This window comes from Colobus angolensis, unplaced genomic scaffold (assembly GCF_000951035.1).
Source record: "Colobus angolensis palliatus isolate OR3802 unplaced genomic scaffold, Cang.pa_1.0 Scaffold181, whole genome shotgun sequence".
Classification (NCBI taxonomy): Eukaryota; Metazoa; Chordata; class Mammalia; order Primates; family Cercopithecidae; genus Colobus; species Colobus angolensis.
Window position 1 is genome coordinate 710350 of NW_012114944.1, and position 17943 is coordinate 728292.

Sequence of the window (17943 nt, forward strand, 5' to 3'; positions counted from 1 at the left end):
GGCCCTCCCACTTCTTGGGTACGGATCGTCCGTCCCACCCTGTCCCCTCGCCAGCACAAACCTAGAGAGCCCAGCGCGCCAGACCGCCGGAGCTCTCCTCCCCTTTTCCCTAGGCTCCGCACCGCGCGCCGAGCCCCCTTTGTTTCCACCCCACGGGGGAAAGGGGCGGGCGGGGCTGCGCGCGGCCCGGCGCACGACTCGGACTAGTTCCGGCAACAGAGCTGGGCGCGCAGCACCACTGCGCAGCCCCGCCCCAGCCGGCCCCCCGCCGCCCTGCGGACGGCAGGGCCCTGTTCCAATTCGTATAAATCATCTCTTCGTAAATTGTTGCTACTGTTCTGTGCCTCCTACCTACAAAACTCCGCAATCAAACAGTAACTAAGCTCACGTAGTTCTTACAGCATAAATGCATTCACGTGGCCCAAAAAGTAGGAATTTTTATTGCAGTACACAAAGGGGTCTCTCAGTGGAGCAAGCAAACAGGTTCGAATCCAACTTGTCCGAGGCTTCAAGTGTGCTGACAGTTGTTCAGACGTCGCTTGGGGAGGGGAAATAAGGACAAAGATTGAAGCCGGCTTGGCTCCTGTGCTGATAATCACGATACAAGAGAGAAAATAAAAATTTCCACAAAAGCACAGTCCATACAAGGAAAAAATAGTAAAGTGGTATCAGAGTTAAGGAGAGAGGGCAGTCAAGAGGACAACATGGAAGGGGTGGGCTTTTCAAAGCAGATACAAATTAGATGTTTCCCACAAGGATGGTGATCATATTTTAGGGTGGTAGAGTAAAATTATTAAGGATCAGTCAACAGAAAACTCGGGTTCTGAGGTTCTTTTGGCATTACTTAAACCAGTCTCTCTCTCCCTCTCTGGGCCTCAGCTGCATCTAGTAGAAAATGGGGGAAATCAGACTAAATGTTGTTTCAGGACCTTCTGAACCTTGGACATTCTGTTTATGAACAACACTATATGGTAATTATTTGTGTACACTTGTCTCCCATTATCAGACTGAGCACCCAGACTCTTGGAACTGTGTAAACCCAAGGCCCAAGCCTAGTGCCAGAAACACAACAGTAGGTGTTTAGCAACTGCTGAATCAAAGTTCCAGCAGTAACATCACAGGTTTTGGAATTCCAGGACAAAGAGAAGCTGGAAAGAGGTATTAGGCCCCTATGAACATATCCACCCCAAACCCATACTCGAATTATGTAACCCAGTTAACCAGCTGGCTCTCTCCTGAAGCAGCCAGTTTGGAGATGATCACATCTAAACTTGTTTTTTGTTTTTGTTTTTTTTCTTTTTTTTCATTTCAAGGTAAAGTGCCAACCATATCTTTAAGTGTATCCAATGTATCCTACTTCTATCCTCTGTATCCCTCACAAATTGCAATGTACTGTGAATTCGCCTTGCATTACAGATCTTCCACTAGAATCTAAGCTTTAAAAAAAAAAAAAAAATCCCTACATAACGCAGACCACCCTGAAGTAGCTTCCTCCAAGCTTGGATAGGACTATGTGAAGAGAGGGGAAAGCGGAGAAGAACATCAGGAAAGGAAAGGGAAATTACATTCGGGAGCTGTCTAATTATAAGAGGCAGATTCCTCAAGTGCTGAACTCAGCAGCAAAAATCTATTACAGTCCTCCAACATTCCTCACCTATAAGCTTCAGCAAATCAAGCTTTCTGAAACTTCTCAAATGGTTACCATCTTCAACAATGCTGTCACAACCCTATATTGGATAGTTTTAAATGTGTACCACAATTTGTTCTTTTTTTTTTTTTTTGAGACAGGGTGCTCTGTCGACCAGGCTGGAGTGCAATGGCTGGATCACATCTCATTGTGGTCTCAAACTCCTGGACTCAGGCAATCCAGGCTAAATTTTTGATTTTTGGTAGAGACAGGTCTCACTATGTTGCCCTGGCTGGTCTCTAACTCCTGAGTTCAAGCAATCCTCCCATACTGGCCTCCCAAAATGCTGGGATTATAGGTGTGAACTACGATGCATAGTCTCTAATTTATTTATTAACCAGAAAATCATAAGCCATGCAAGTAAACACCCAAAGAGTAGGCAGGCTTTTAAGGTGGTGGGCTTTGACAACCTAATGTGGCAGGGGTTAAAGTTATACCAGAGCAGTCACTTAACTACAGGCCAGCTAAAATTTTATTTGGTGTCTGTCCGCAAAGGTGGAAAGTCCCATTGTAGAACTAAGAAAACTTTCTGCAATGACAAAAATATTCTACATCTGCCCCATTGAAAAGGCTGCCACTAGCTAGTGACGTGGCTACTGAGCACTTGAAATGTGGCTAGTCTAATTAATGAATTGTCCAGGATCAGTTTTAAAAGCCACACAGGGCTAAGGGACAGTACAGCATTTGTAAGAAAAGGTGCTTTTGGTAAGACCTTTTTGAGAATTCTGACTCTGAGGCTGCCCTTTAAAAAACTGGTTTTCTTGACAAAAGTGAAAATTGTGAATGACTACTGTTATTCCAGAGGTACCCAAGTCATTTGAGTTCCTTCAATTTTAAAATAAAAATGTATCAAAACACTGCTTACTGAACAGGAAAATGCTGAAGTTCCTTCAGATGGTTCTGGTAGCTATTCAATGGGATTGTTTACTCTGGTGTTCTGCCATTCTAATACATGGGAATAACAGCAGCCACTATTCAAAAACTGCATAGAATTTTAGAACCGATCACCCAGTGAACAAATTCAGCCTATTCTTCAATGCCAAATCTCACCCACTTTTCACCTTGTAAACAATGTGACTCTGCAAATTCTCTTTTATACCATCATGTTTCTCTCTTTGCTGGATTATTTCTAACAGAACACACAAACACACCATTAATTTCTCCCATCTTTAAATCTTTATAGTTAATGGCTTCAGGTTTGTGCTTCTAGTTGCTGTTATTATCCTGTTTAAGAAATATTTCCCTACACTTGGGTCATAAAGACATTTGCCTATATTATTTCCTTAGAATTTTTATTATTTTCTCTTTTCCATTTAGATCTACACATCACCTGGAATTGATTTTTGGTGTTGGTGAGGCGGGAATCAAGTGCTCCCTTCCCCATACGGACATCTACTTGACACAGCATCATATACTGAAAAAGACTTGCCAACTGCTCCTTTGTTTAAAAAACTGGCCACATATGCATCAGTTTGTTTCTGGGTTCAGTAGTCTGTTGCACTGTTCTCTTTATCCCTGTGCTGATCCACACCATCGTCATTACTGCAGCTTTGTAAGACTTCCTTTCATCTGTTATAGCAGGTTGTCCTTCAGAGTGTCTATATTATTTCTGGCCTTTTGAATTTCCATAGGAATTTAGAATCAAATTATTTCAAAAGAAGGAAAGAAAAAAAGACAAGGAAAAAGATGAAATTGCTGGGATTTTCTTGGGGCTGCATTAGATCTAGAAATGAGTTAAGGAATATTGGAAGATTCAATATTGTAAAGATAGCAATCTATAAGCTATTTACTTGAGTCTTTAATTCTTTCAATAATGCTTCATAGTTTTCTGTCAAGGTCTTGCACATTTTAGTTCTTAGGTTTATTCTAGGTTTTTAGTATAATTCAATGATTAATTCTAATAGTTTATCTCAGTTCTTTTGAGTTTTCTATACGCACAATTCTGTTTATATCCTTGTCTACTTGGCAGAAAATCCTGGCTGTTGTATTTCTTTCTTTCCAACATGTACTCATTTTCTTGTCTTAGTGCACTGGCAAGGACCTCTAGCACAGTGCTAACCAGACAGCTTTAGTTTATCCCAAACCTCAAATGAAAAACTGTCGATATTTAATATTTAAGTATGGTGTTTGTAGTTTTGTTTTGTTTTTTTTAAAAAGACCCCTTTAGAAAATTAAAGGAATTCTCTATTTCTAATTTGTTAAAAATTTATACATCAGCCAGGTACAGTGGCTCACACGTGCAATCCCAGCACTCTAGGAGGTTGAGGTAGGCAGATCACCTGATGTCAGGAGGCCAGCCTGGCCAACATAGTGACGCCCCATCTCTACTAAAACTACAAAAAATTAGCCAGGCATGGTGGCACGTGCCTGTACTAGCTACTCGGGAGGCTGAGGCAGGAGAATTGCTTGAACCCAGGAGGCAGAGGTTGCAGTAAGCTGAAATCGTGCCTTTGCACTCCAGCCTAAGCAAGAGAGACTCTGTCTCTTCAAAAAAAAAAAAAAAAGAAAAACAAATTCGTAAATGGATGTTTGATTTTCTGAAAAACTTCTGTATCTACAAGTTAATCATATGATTTTTCTGTTAATATGTGAATTTGATTGGCTTGGGGGTGTTCAACCAAATTCACATTCCTAATCAGCCCATTTTAGGCTTACTGTATTGCTCTAAATGGTTGATTTGGTTTGTTTAGAATTTCTGCTTCTGTGTTTTCAGTGAGATTACCTGTAATTTTCCATTTTTGTAATGTCCCTGTCAAGTTTTGTTACAAAGACTTACGCTAGCTTCAGAAAATGAATCAGGGAGTACTGGCTTGCTTTCTATTCTCTAGAAATGTTTCTTTAAGACTGGTGTTATACCTTCTTTAAATGTTTAGGAAAATTTGCTGGTCGGTTAACTGGACTTGGAGTTAAATTTCCTTAGATATCCTGTTTTTTCTTTGTTTCTAATTAAGGCAAAACAACTGTAATCTTAGAAGATATATATATATATGTATTATATATATGAATGAAAGATCTCATTCTGAAATTCACTATCTGCTTCTAGAAAACCATTTCCCAATCTTGTGAATTTGAAGGCTACTGCTGCTACAAATAAATTTTAAAACACATTACATAAACAATAATCATAAACAAATTTAAATACATGCTAGTTAATAGTCTGTCAAATGGTAAATATACAGTTCATTTTTGTGACCAGTTTTGCATTTCTAGACATTAAGGAATATCGAAATAATGGTTATCTGAAGGATCTTTTTACAAAAAAGGTGACTGTGGGTTACAGGCTATCCTCCTTATCCCTCTACATACTTGTATCGTAACACCTTACAGCATTTATCAAATATCTGTTTCCTCCTATTAAACTGTAAGCTCCTCAAGTCTCAGTTCTGCTTTGTTTGTATATCCCTGACACCAATGTTGGGGGGCAGAATGGATGACGGAAAATGCACAAAAATGGAAAGAGGACCATCTCCTATTTTAAGGCATTGAAAGGGATGATTCAACAGCTACAGATAAAGAATCACTTGTCCAAATGCTGAAGAACTATTCACACGGAAGGAAATGTCAAAGGAGGTGCTGGGTAAAGAATGGCTTACCTGCTGGAAGTTCTGGACCTCTGCTAATGAGAAGGCAGTTTCCCATTGGTTAACACCGTCAGTACCGTTCTGCCATCACATCCACATCCAAGTATCCTGACTATAATCTCACTCCAACCTCTATCTCTATTGCCGAGTTAGTGGCCTCTCCTGTGTGTTCTAAAATAGCATTAACTATTCTGCCTTCCAACTTTGTATTTACTTGACACTTCTGCCCAATAAATAGTAAACTTCTTGAAGCCAAGGACTAAGTCTCACCAAATCTGGCAAGAGGTTAGCACATGCCAAGTGCTTAATAAATAGTTCAATTAATGATATGTAAATATTTCACAGCAGTGGTTGATTCTATGTTTCTCACTAGCTAAATTCCCAAGGAGAAACGAAGCACAGGAACAATGGAAAGTGGGCAGTGAAAAGAGAGGAAAAGGGATGCAAATAAAATAAATTTCAAAATTTTCCCTGAAGCTAGCTTTGCTGTCATCCCTAAGTTTCCTTTCTTCCTCCAAAACCAGCTAAAAGGATTGAATAACATAAAGCTGCACTGGGCTGGGCGTGGTGGCTCACGCCTGTAATCCCAGCACTTTGGGAGGCTGAGGTGGGCAGATCACTTGAGCTCAGGAGTTCGAGAATAGCCTGGGCAACATGATGAAACCCCGTCTCTGCCAAAAATACAAAAAAAAAAAAAAGATAAAGATAAAGATAAACGGAGGGAAAAGGCATATTGGCTGAACAGCATTTAGGCTACGCAGTATCTACACGCATGCTACAACTTGATCTACTACTGCAAAAAAAATCAGCATAAGCAGTTTCACCCAGAAATGTTAACGCCTATCAAAGCAGAAAAATTATCAGCAGCTGCCGGCTGTAGCAACTAGAGACCAGAAGAGGGCAGCAAAGGCTCACCCAAATCCAAGTCCACTGACAGCCTCCCATATTATATAGCCACTTACCCAGGTTTGGGGTGAAGTGTTAGTCAGATGGCTGTTCCCACAGTGCAGGTGAGAGATGACTTGGAATGAGCCATGGTAGCTGGGATGACAGAGGGAAAGCTCATGGTAGTGAAGGTGTGAAGGGGCTAAAGCAGGTGGACAGTGAAAAGGCATCAGCCAAGAAGGAGTTCAAATGAAGAAACCTAAGTGCCTAGGACAGCCAAGTCAGAAACAGAAAAAGAGAGACCCATACCAATCAGAAGCAGAGAGCCAAGGGCACAAATAAAGCATGCACTGCACATCACAGCACATTCAACCTCTAGAACAGGGGAAACAGGCAGGAGCTGACCCTGAGGTAGGAAGCCTCTACTATATGGCCTGCTGTAACCTAGCATCTTTGCAGCCATGTTCATCCTGTTCTGGAGAACAGACAGCACCTTGGGTTCGACTGTAGTTGCTCCAGCAGCTTCATCTCAGGGGCAATCATATTCTGGTACTACAATTTTACCAAATCCAATGGAGACCCAGAGCACAAAAAAAAGTTAGCCACGTACAGATCTAGGTTATTCTTTTCAACAAAGCCAATTCTTTCTTTGTAAGAGAGGAACCATCTCTGTATTTTTTTTTTAATCCTGTATTACATTTAGGTTGTTCTCAGTGCTTCGCTATTACAAAGGTATTATTAATATTCATACATATAGTTTGGCACGCATTTGAAAATATATCCATAAAAGTACATTTCTAGAAGTAAAATTGCTGGTTCAAACAGTGTGTGATTTTTCTTAAAATTTCAAGATATATTGCTACACTGCCTCCTAAAAGGCAGCATCAATTTTTTGAAACCTGTCACCCAGGTTGGGGTGCAGTATCATGATCACAGCTCACTGCAGCTTTGAACTCCTAGGGCTCAAGTGATCCTCCCACCTCGGTGCTGAGTAGCTGGGGCTACAGGCATATGCCACCACAACAGATTAATACTTGGTTTTTTTTTTTTTGTAGAGACAGGGTTTCGCCACGTTGCCAAAGCTGGCAATTTTTATTCAAAGCAAAGCTAACTGATCACAGTTTGGAGTTGACCCTGGAGGGGAATCAGCAGTTTTCAGGGTACTCCCTGAGGAAAGATAGGCTGGTCCTATGGACAGCAGTAAGCCAAGCCTCAGAGAAGAGAGAAGCCCTGAGGCAGAACTTGGACCAGTATATTTTGAGTGAAGCCATATTTCATATGCAGTTTTAAGTTCTCTTTGTTCTAATGCCCTTCTGTTAAATCCTTTATTAAATATTAATAGCCTAGGAACTAGGCCCAAACTATAGTCTTATTAAATACTAGAGCCTAGGAGCTAGGCCCAAACTTAAGCCAAAGTGACACCAGTGAGAACACCTTAGGGAAGCCAGTGACCAATGGGCCATGGGTCAAAGGACTGGCTGGAAGGACAAGTAGCTTACCTAGGAAGTCCCGGAAATACCTGGAGAGGAAAGTCAGACAAACTGTTCAACTGAAGTTAAGAAGAGCAAGGACTCATATCATTAAGAATTGGGCATTAATGGAAAATGTGATCCCAAAAGTCAGTGAAATGAGGACTTAAATGGGTTATACTTACAAAAGTGCTTCAAGAAAATAAATGATGTTATGCACACGGCTGGGCGTGGTGGTTCACCCCTGTAATCCCAGCACTTTGGGAAGCGGAGGGGAGCGGATCACTTGAGGTCAGTAGTTCGAGGCCAGCCTGGCCAACATGGCAAAACCCTGTCTCTACTAAAAATACAAAAAGTAGCCGGGTATGGTGGTGAATGCTGGTAATCCCAGCTGCTTCGGAGGCTGTTGAGAGAGAAGAGAGAAGAGAGGGAGGGAAGGAGGGAAGGAGGGAAGGAGGAAGGAAGGAAGGAAGGAAGGCAGGCAGGCAGGCAACAGAAGCACAGACAACTAGCTACTTTACTTTTGGGAAGGACAATGAGAAGTCGCTGAAAAATGGGAATCAGAGTCTTAAGAAGTCTGAGATGCAAGAAACATTAGAATGTTGCAGACGAGACTGCCTGAACGTCTTACTATTTCCATTATGTTCAATGAGGAACACTTTCCTCCAGGGAATTCTGGTGGAGCTCAATTACCTGTACAGTCAACAACTTGCTCTAGATGACACACACCCTGCTATAGACATCTAACATTTTGCATTCATGAAATGTGACCAGCTCACTAAAACTGCCAGTGTTTCCACTGATGATAGTTTTAGGATCCTGCCTAACACGACGGGTTTTGCACAGACGTATGTATGATACACGGTACACCTCCACAAACCCTGTATCCTCCTGCCCATGCCACATTGTGTAGGCCTTCCAGACTTTAAGGAAAAGAAGGAAATATATGGGCAGATTCCTAATTTGTACTACAAAACAAATCATAGCATTAAATAAATCCCTTAAGGCAGTACAACTCTTTGTAGAGTAAATATAAAATTTAAGCTTCCATAGGAAGCTTATTTCTTCCCCTGGCTTGCTTGTTCCTGTTGCAATAGTGTCTTGTAAATAAAACAAAATAGACTTAAGAGATGATGACATTTTAAAGACCAACAAAATAATCTCCAATAACCACCACCTCAAAATACCTATCATTACATGGTATCTCTAATCAGATATTTCACAACAAAGCAAAGTGAGAATCTACTGAAAACACAGTGGGCCACATAATCATATACTAAATAAATTCCACGTAGATAAGAAAGGATAATGTAAAATTAATAAAACTTTTAGAAAATACGGGTAAATATCTGAATGGAGACAGATTTCCTAAACCTAAAGGCAATGAAACCCTACAAAAGAACATACCAATAGATTTGTTCCTCAAATTATTTTATTTATTCATTTTTTTTAAGACGGAGTCTCGCTCTGTCGCCCAGGCTGGAGTGCAATGGCATGATCTCGGCCATTGCAACCTCTGCCTCCTGGGTTCAAGCAATTCTCCTGCCTCAGCCTCCTGTGCAGCTGGGATTACAGGTGCCCACCACCACACCTGGCTAACTTTTGTACTATGAGAAGCCATGCCACTAGGGACAAAGGGAAAGCTATGAAACCTGCTGGCAGATCTACAACATGGAAATGGCTGGCAGGATCAACTTCATGATGCAAAAGAATAAGGCAGAACTGAGGCAGGAATGTTGAGGCCTGTGGTTAAGACATCCAGTATGAAAACACCCAATCAGTTTTTATCTCTATCTCTTTTCTTTCAACAACCCTATTTTCTATTACTATTCTCTACAATAAATCAATCACGTTACCAAGAAGGCCTCCACATATAGAAACAATCCTATTAGTCGGCAGTGGACCCTCTCTTTTATTAAGTGAAGGAAGAAACGGAGTCTGAAATTAGTCTAGGAGTAGAATAGTGTTTCCCAGGGGATGGAGGAGGAGGCAATGAGGAGTTACTATTTAATGGGTAGAGTTTCAGTTTAGGAAGATGAAAAAGTTCTGGAGATGGAGAGTGGTGGTAGCTGCACAAAAAGGTAAATGTACTGTATGTACTTAATGCTACTGAACTGTACACTTAAATGGTTAAGATGGTACATTTTATGTTATGTGTACTTTATTACAGTAAAAAAAAAAGTAACTTATGTAATAGGTAAAAATACATGTAAAATCATGTCTAATAAGGGGTTAATATCCAGAATCTATAACTCCCAGAACTGAAGAGCAAAAAAAAACAAAACAAATAAAACCTGATTAAAAAATGGCAAAGGGAAGTATAAATCAAAACCACCATCTCACACTCACTAGAATAGTTACTATAAAATAAAAAATAAATAAATAAATAAATAAAACCCAGAAAATAACAAGTGTTGGCGAGGATTTGGAGAAACTGGAATCTCTCTGCACTGTTGCTGTGAATATAAAATGGTACAGCTGCTATGAAAAACAGTATGGCAGTTCCTTACAAAATAAAAAACTGAATTACCGTATGATCTAGCAATTCCACTTCTGGGTATATATCAAAAAGAACTGAAAGCAGGGTCTTTGAAGAGATACTTGTCCACCCATGTTCATAGCAACATTATTCACAATAGCCAAAAGGTGGAAGCAACCCCAAGTATTTATCAATGGATGATAAACAAAAGGTGATGTATATTACAATGACTTTTTTTTTTCTTGAGATGGTATCTTGCACCATCAACCAGGCTGGAGTGCAGTGGTGCAATCTTGGATCACTACAACCTCTGCCTCCCAGGTTCAAGTGATCCTCCTGCCTCAGCCTCCTAAGTAGCTGGGACTACAGGCACCTGCTAACTTTTCTATTTTTTTTTAGTAGAGACAGGGTTTCACCATGTTGGCCAGGCCGGTCTCAAACTCCTGACTTCAAGTGAACCACCACCTCGGCCTCCCAAAGTGCTGGGATTATAGGCATGAACCACCACGTTCAGCCTTACAAAAGAATATTATTCAGCCTTATAAAGAAAGGAAATTGTGGCATATGCTACAACATGGATAAACCTTGAGGACCTGCTAACTGAAATAAGCCAGTTACAAAAAGACAAATAATGTATGATTCTATTTGTATGAGGTACATACAGCAGCCAAATTCAGAGACACAGAAAGTAGAAAGGTGGTCTTTTAAAAACATGTCATATTATGCCACTCCTTTGCATAAAACCCTCCAGTGGCTTCTCGAAAAAGCAGAATAAAATCTAGACCACTTTCTCTGGCTTACAAAGAACTACATGGGCTGGCCCATGCTCACCTCCCCAAGCTCATCTCATATCATTCCCACTCCGCATCCACCGTGCTTGCAAATATCAGCCTTTTGTTTCCCTCATCTTTCTGGCTTTAGGGATTTTGCACTAGCTGTATTATTTCCCTGAAATGTTCTTTCCATGACCCTGATTTTCACCTGAATTGTTAGTTGAAGGCCATCTTCAGCACCTAATAGAGAGCAGCTAAGTACCCAATTACTTGCATAACATAAATCTTGAAATGATCATGTGATATGGTTTGATATTTGTCCCCTACAAATCTCATGTTGTATTGTAATCCCCAATGTTGGAGATGGGACTTCGTGGGAGGTATCTGAATCTTGCGGGTGGATCCCTAATGAATGGCTTAGCACCACCCGCTTGGTGAAGAGCGAGTTCTCGCTTTGGTACTCCATGAAAGATCTGGTTGTTTAGAAGAGCATGGCACTGGCTGGGTTCAGTGGCTCATGCCTGTAATCCCAGCACTTTGGGAGGCCAAGGTGGGTGAATCACCTGAAGTAAGGAGTTTGAGACCAGCCTGACCAACATGGTGAAACCCCATCTCTGTTAAAAATACAAAAATTAGGGTCAGGTGGGTGGCTCACACCTGTAATCTCAGCGCTTTGGGAGGCCAAGGCAGGTGGATCACCTGAGGTCGGGAGTTTGAGATCAGCCTGACCAACATGGTGAAACCCCATCTCTACTAAAAACACCAAATCAGCCGGGCGTGGTAGCACATGCCTATAGTCCCAGCTATCAGAGAGGCTGAGGCAGGAGAATTGCTTGAACCCAGGAGGCAGAGGTTGCAGTGAGCCAAGATCAAGCCATTGCACTCTAGCCTGGACAACAAGAGTGAAAGTCCATCGCAAAAAAAAAAGGAAGAAAGAAAAGCTGGGCATGGTGGCAGGTGCCTGTAATCCCAGCTATTACGCAGGCTGAGGCAGGAGACTCACTTGAACCTGGGGGACGAAGGTTGCAGTGAGCCGAGAACACGCCACTGCACTCCAGCCTGGGCAACAGGGCAAGACTCCATCTCAATTAAAAAAAAAAAAAAAGCATGGCATCTTCCCACAACTCTCTCTTTCCCTCTTCCTGAGGCCTCACCAGAAACTGATGCAGCACCATGCTTTGTGTAAAGTCTGCAGAACTGCAAGCCAATTAAACTTTTCTTTATAAATTTCCCCACCTCAGGTATTTCTTTATAGCAACACAAGAACAGACTAACATAATCATGCTCAGTGAGAGAAGTCAGACACAAAAGGCTACATTTTGAGATCCTATTTTATGAAATGTACAGAATAGGCAAATTCACATACAGAAATATCAGTGGTTGCTGGGAGCAGGAGGCAAGAAATGTGAAGCATGGGATATGTTTGTTTGTTTGTGTCACCTATGATTTCTTTCAGCAGTGTTTTCTAGTTTTCCTTGTAGAGGTCTTTCAGTTCTTAGGTCTATTCCTAATTTTTTTTTTTTTTGAGGCGGAGTCTCGCTCTGTCGCCCAGACTGGAGTGCAGTGGCCGGATCTCAGCTCACTGCAAGCTCCGCCTCCCGGGTTTACGCCATTCTCCTGCCTCAGCCTCCCGAGTAGCTGGGACTACAGGCGCCCACCACCTCGCCCGGCTAGTTTTTGTATTTTTAGTAGAGACGGGGTTTCACCGTGTCAGCCAGGATGGTCTCGATCTCCTGACCTCGTGATCCGCCCGTCTCGGCCTCCCAAAGTGCTGGGATTACAGGCTTGAGCCACCGCGCCCGGCCTTTTTTTTTTTGCAGCTATTGTAAAAGCAGTTGAGTTCTTGATTTGATTCTCACTTGGTCACTGTTGGTGTATAGTTCAAGTCCCTTGTTTCTTTGTTGACTTTCTGTCTTGATGACCTGTCTAGTGCTATCAGTGGAGTACTGAAGTCCCTCACTATTATTGTGCTGCTCTTTATCTCATTTCACAGGTCTAGTAGCAATTGTTTTGTAAATTTGGGAGCTCCAGTGTTAAATGCAAATATATTTAGGATTATGATATTTTCCTGTTGGACTAATCCTTTTATCATTATATAATGTCCCTCCTTGTCTTTGTTAACTGTTGTTGATTTAAAGTCTGTTTTGTCTGATATAAAGATAGCTACTCCTGTTCACTTTTCATGTCCATTTGCATGGAATATCTTTTTTCACTCCTTTACCTTAAGTTTATATGAGTCCTTATGTGTTAGGTGAGTCTCTTGAAGACAGCAGATACTTGGTGAATTCTTACCCATTCTGCCACTCTGTATTCTTTGCGGAGCATTTAGGCCATTTACGTTCAATGTTAGTATTGAGATGTGAGCTACTAATCTATTCATCACTTTCGCTGTTGCCTGAATATCTTGTTATTTTTTTTCCTTGTGTTATTGTTTTATAGGCCCCGTGAGATTTATGCTTTAAGGAGGTTCTATTTTGGTGTACTTTTAAGTTTTGTTTCAAGATTTAGAACTCCTGCCGGGCATGGTGGCTCGCCCCTGTAATCCCAGCACTCTGGGAGGCCGAGGTGGGTGGATCACCTGAGATTGGGAGTTCAAGACCAGCCTGACCAACATGGAGAAACGCTGTCTCTACTAAAAATACAAGAAATTAGCTGGGCATGGTGGCGCATGCCTGTAATCCCAGATACTTGGGAGGCTGAGGCAGGAGAATCACTAGAACCTAGGAGGTGGAGGTTGCGGTGAGCCGGGATTGCGCCATTGCACTCCAGCCTGGGCAAAAAGAGCGAAACTCTGCCTCAAAAAAAAAAAAAAAAGATTTAGAACTCCTTTTAGCAGCTCTTGTAGTGCTGGCTTGGTGGTGTCAAATTCTCTCAGCATTTGTTTGTCTGAATAAGACTTTACCTTTCCTTCATTTATGAAACTTAGTTTCACTGGATACAAAATTCGTGGCTGATAATTGTTTTGTTTAAGGAGGCTAAACATAGGACCCCAATCCCTTCTATCTTGCAGGGTTTCTGCTGAAAAATGTGCTGTTAATCTGACAGGTTTTCCTTTATAGGTTATCTGATGCTTTTCCCTAATCATTCTTAAGGTTCTTTTCTTCATCTTTATTTTAGTTAGCCTGATGACTGTGTGCCTAGGTGATAATCTTTTTGCAATGAATTTCTCAGGAGTTATTTGAACTTCTCGTATTTGGATGTATAGATCTCTAGCAAGGCCAGGGAAGTTTTCCTCAATCATTCCCTCAAATAAGTTTTCCAAACTTTTAGATTTCCCTTCTTCCTCAGCAACACCAATTATTCTTAGGCTTGATCGTTTAACATAACCTCAAACTTCTTGGAGGCTTTATTCAGTTTATTCATTTTTGTCACACTGGGTTAATTAAAAAGGCCTATCTTTAACCCCTCAAGTTCTTTCTTCTACTTGTTCAATTCTATTGAAATTTTCCAGTGTATTTTGCATTTCTCTAAGTGTGCCTTTCATTTCCTGAAGTTGTGATTGTATTTTATTGATTCTATTTCTCTAGAGATTTTTTGGTCCATACCTTTTTTTTCTTTCTTTCTTTTTTTTTTTTTTTAATGTCAGAGGAAATATCTGGGGGTAAATGGCTGTTGTTTAGATTCTTTTGTCCCATGGGGTGATCCCTTGACATGGTGCTCTCCTCCTTCCCCTAGGGATGAGGTTCCTGAGAGCCAGACTACAGTGATTGTTACTGCTCTTCTGCATCTAGCCATCTAGTGGAGCTACCGGGGTCCACACTGGTAATGGGGAGTGTCTCTAAAGAGTCCTGTAATGTTATCAGTATCCAGGTCTCTCAGTTTTACCATTAGTATCTGCTCTGGTGGAGGTAGCAGGGGAATGAAGTGGACTCTGTGAGGGTCCTTGGTAGTTTTTGTTTAGTGCAGGGACTGGTTTTCTCAAACGCTGGTTGTGCTGGCAATGAAGCTGTAACGTGGACAGACTCAGAACCTCTGGTTAGCTAGGATGTTACAGGCAGTGGAATTTGCTATTATTTTCTCCTTTCTTGGTGCAGAGTTGTTCTTTTATGAGTTGCTGTAATGGCTTCAGTTGGTTGGTCTCCAGCCAGAAGGTAGCGCTTTCAATACAACATGGACTGCCTGCTACTTTGGGGGAATACAAGTTTGCCCTAAGGTCACCTGGGTAAGTATTCTGATTTCTCAGGTGATGGGCGGTGCCACAGAGCTCCCAAGATATTATGTGTTTTGTTTTAGGCTATCAGGACGGATAAAGACCATCAGGTAAGCTACAGGTTAGGCATATCTGAGACTCTCCTTGGGCAGGGCTTGCTGTGGCCACGTGGGTGGGTGGGTGGGGGGGGTCATTCTTAGGCCAGTAAAATTGTGTTCCCTGGGGGATTATGGTTGACTCTGCTGCTTCAAACAGATCATCAGGGAGTTGGGGGGAAGCTGGCAGTGACAGGTCTCACCGAACTCCTGCACAACCAGCAAGGCCGGTCTCACTCCCATCATGGCCCAACAGCACCCTTATATCCAGGCAGCCTTAGAGCAAGGCTGAGATCTTGCCCCAGGCTACAAAAGCCTCTGCTGAGAAAGCAGGAAAGGATTTCAGGTCTCGCCCCTCCCTGCCTGCCCCAACTTCTGTGCCAGTATCTGCACTTTCAGTTTGCCCACTCCCAAATATTGCCCAGGGAAATTTGCACTCAGTCAAAATTATTACAAAGTTAGGCTGCAAATTTTCTCTCCATGGTCCTTCCTCAATTCTAATGGCAGTCTTCCCCAAGGACCCCTGGTAAGATAAAAGTCAGATATGGCTTCCCTGGGGACTAGAAGTGTCTACAGGGCTCTTTCTTGCCGCTGCCTAGATTTTTTTTTTTTTTTTTAGACAGAGTCACACTCTGTGGCCCAGGCTGGAGTGCAGTGGCATGATCTCAGCTTACTGTAGCCTCCGCCTCCTAGGTTAAGGCGATTCTCCTGCCTCGGTTCCTTAAGTAACTGGGATTACAGGCATGTGCCACATGCCCAGCTAATTTCTGTATTTTTAGTAGAGACAGGATTTCGCCACATTAGCCAGGCTGGTCTCGAACTCCTGACTGCAGGTGATCCACCCACCTTGGCCTCCCAAAATGCTGGGATTACAGGTATGAGCCACTGCGCCTCGCCTTGCATCAACTTTTATATTTCATTTGGCTCTCTAAATTCGTATCAGCCCTAGGTAAGGTTAAATCCTTCTCCCATGATTTGGATTTTCAGGTTCCCCAGTGAGGATGTGTGTTTGGAGGCAGACTTTCCTTCCCCCAACCCACTTATTTTGAAGGGTCTGTGAATAACTTCGTCTTTACTGTTATGTTCCTGCGGTAGTTCTTGAAGCAAAAGTTCACGACATGAGTCTCCACACACTGTTTTGTCCATCTGAGTAGAAGCTGCAAGTTAATCCTGCCCTCTTTTGATTTAAAATTACACATCTAGCCGGGCGCGGTGGCTCAAGCCTGTAATCCCAGCACTTTGGGAGGCTGAGACGGGCGGATCACGAGGTCAGGAGATCGAGACCATCCTGGCTAACATGGTGAAACCCCGTCTCTACTAAAAATACAAAAACTAGCCGGGCGAGGTGGCGGGTGCCTGTAGTCCCGGCTACTCGGGAGGCTGAGGCAGGAGAATGGCGTAAACCCGGGAGGCGGAGCTTGCAGTGAGCTGAGATCCGGCCACTGCACTCCAGTCTGGTGACAGAGTGAGACTGTCTCCTAAAAAAAATAAAATAAAATTACACATCTTACTTGAATTCTAACAGTAGGTTAACGTTTATTTTTTATATTTGAACTATTTATCTAAAAATACCAATAATTCTATAGATTAACAATACTTTCATCACTTTTTTTGGTTTTGGAGACAGGCAGGAGTGCAGTGTCTCGGTTCAATACAACCTCCGCCTCTGGGTTCAAGAGATTCTCCTGCATCAACCTTCTGAGTAGTTGGGATTACAGGCGTGTACCACCACACTCAGCTAATTTTCGCTAGAGACAGGGTTTTACCATATTGGCCAGGCTGGTCTTGAACTCCTGGCCTCCAGTGATCCGACTGCCTTGGCCTCCCAAACTGCTGGGATTACAAGCATGAGCCACCACACCCGGCCACTTCCAGCACTTTTTAAATGAAACACTGCTAAACTTTTACAAATCTAGTTCCTATCTTAAGCTAGAGAATCTCTCTCTATCAAGGTACAATCAAGAAACTTGATTTTACAAGGATGAAAAACATTTCACACAAATATGGTAAGAAAAAAAACTGTTAATACTGAAATTCCAATTGTTATTTCTCAGGAGAGAAACTGAATAGAGAGTGCTGTGTTTGTTTTTACAATCAATATGTAAATCTTTTTTTTTTTTTTTTGGAGATGGGGTCTCACTCCATCACCCAGGCTGGAGTGCATGCAGTGGCTTGATCTCCATGCAACCTCAAGTAATCCTCCCACCTCAGCCTCCTGAGTAGCTAGGTATGTACCACTAGGCCCAGCTAATTTTGTATTTTTTGTACACACAGGGTTTTGCAGCTGGTCTCAAACTCTTGAGGTTGAGTGATCCACTCACTTTGGCCTCCCAGAGTGCTGCGGTTACAGGCATGAGCCACTGCGCCTGGCCAACAATCAATATGTAATTTTTAAAAATTAAAAAGAGGCCAGGCATGATGACTCATGCCTGTAATCCCAGCACTTTAGAAGACCAAAGCAGGTGGATCATTTGAGGCCAGGAGTTGAAGACCAGCCTGGCCAGCATGGTAAAACCCCATCTCTACTAAAAAAAAAATACAGGCAAGGTACAGTGGCTCATGCCTGTAATCCCAGCACTTTGGGAGGCCGAGGCGGGCAGATCACTTGAGGTCAGGAGTTCATGACCAGCCTGGCCAACCTGGTGAAACTGTATCTATACTAAAAATACAAAAACTCGCCAGATGTGGTGGTGTGCATCTGTAATCCCAGCTACTCGGGAGGCTGAAGCTGGAGAATTGCTTGAACCCGGGAGGTGGAGGTAGCAGTGAGCCAAGATCACACCACTGCATTCCAGCCTGGGCAATGGAGCAAGACTCCATTTCA

The 17943-nt window shown here is 42.3% G+C and overlaps 1 protein-coding gene across 2 annotated transcripts in view; it reads right to left on the reverse strand.

Moving 5' to 3' along the window:
- Window positions 1-17943, reverse strand: part of RNF38 (ring finger protein 38) — a 145089-nt gene that overhangs the window by 64041 nt on the left and 63105 nt on the right. The window contains exon 1 of one of the 2 annotated variants that reach the window (XM_011939409.1): window positions 62-191. The exons of the other annotated variant lie outside the window; for it this stretch is intronic. The gene's annotated coding sequence lies outside the window, so the exon portion shown is untranslated. Of the gene's footprint in view, window positions 1-61; window positions 192-17943 lie in introns of those variants that run through there. 2 annotated transcript variants of the gene reach the window in all.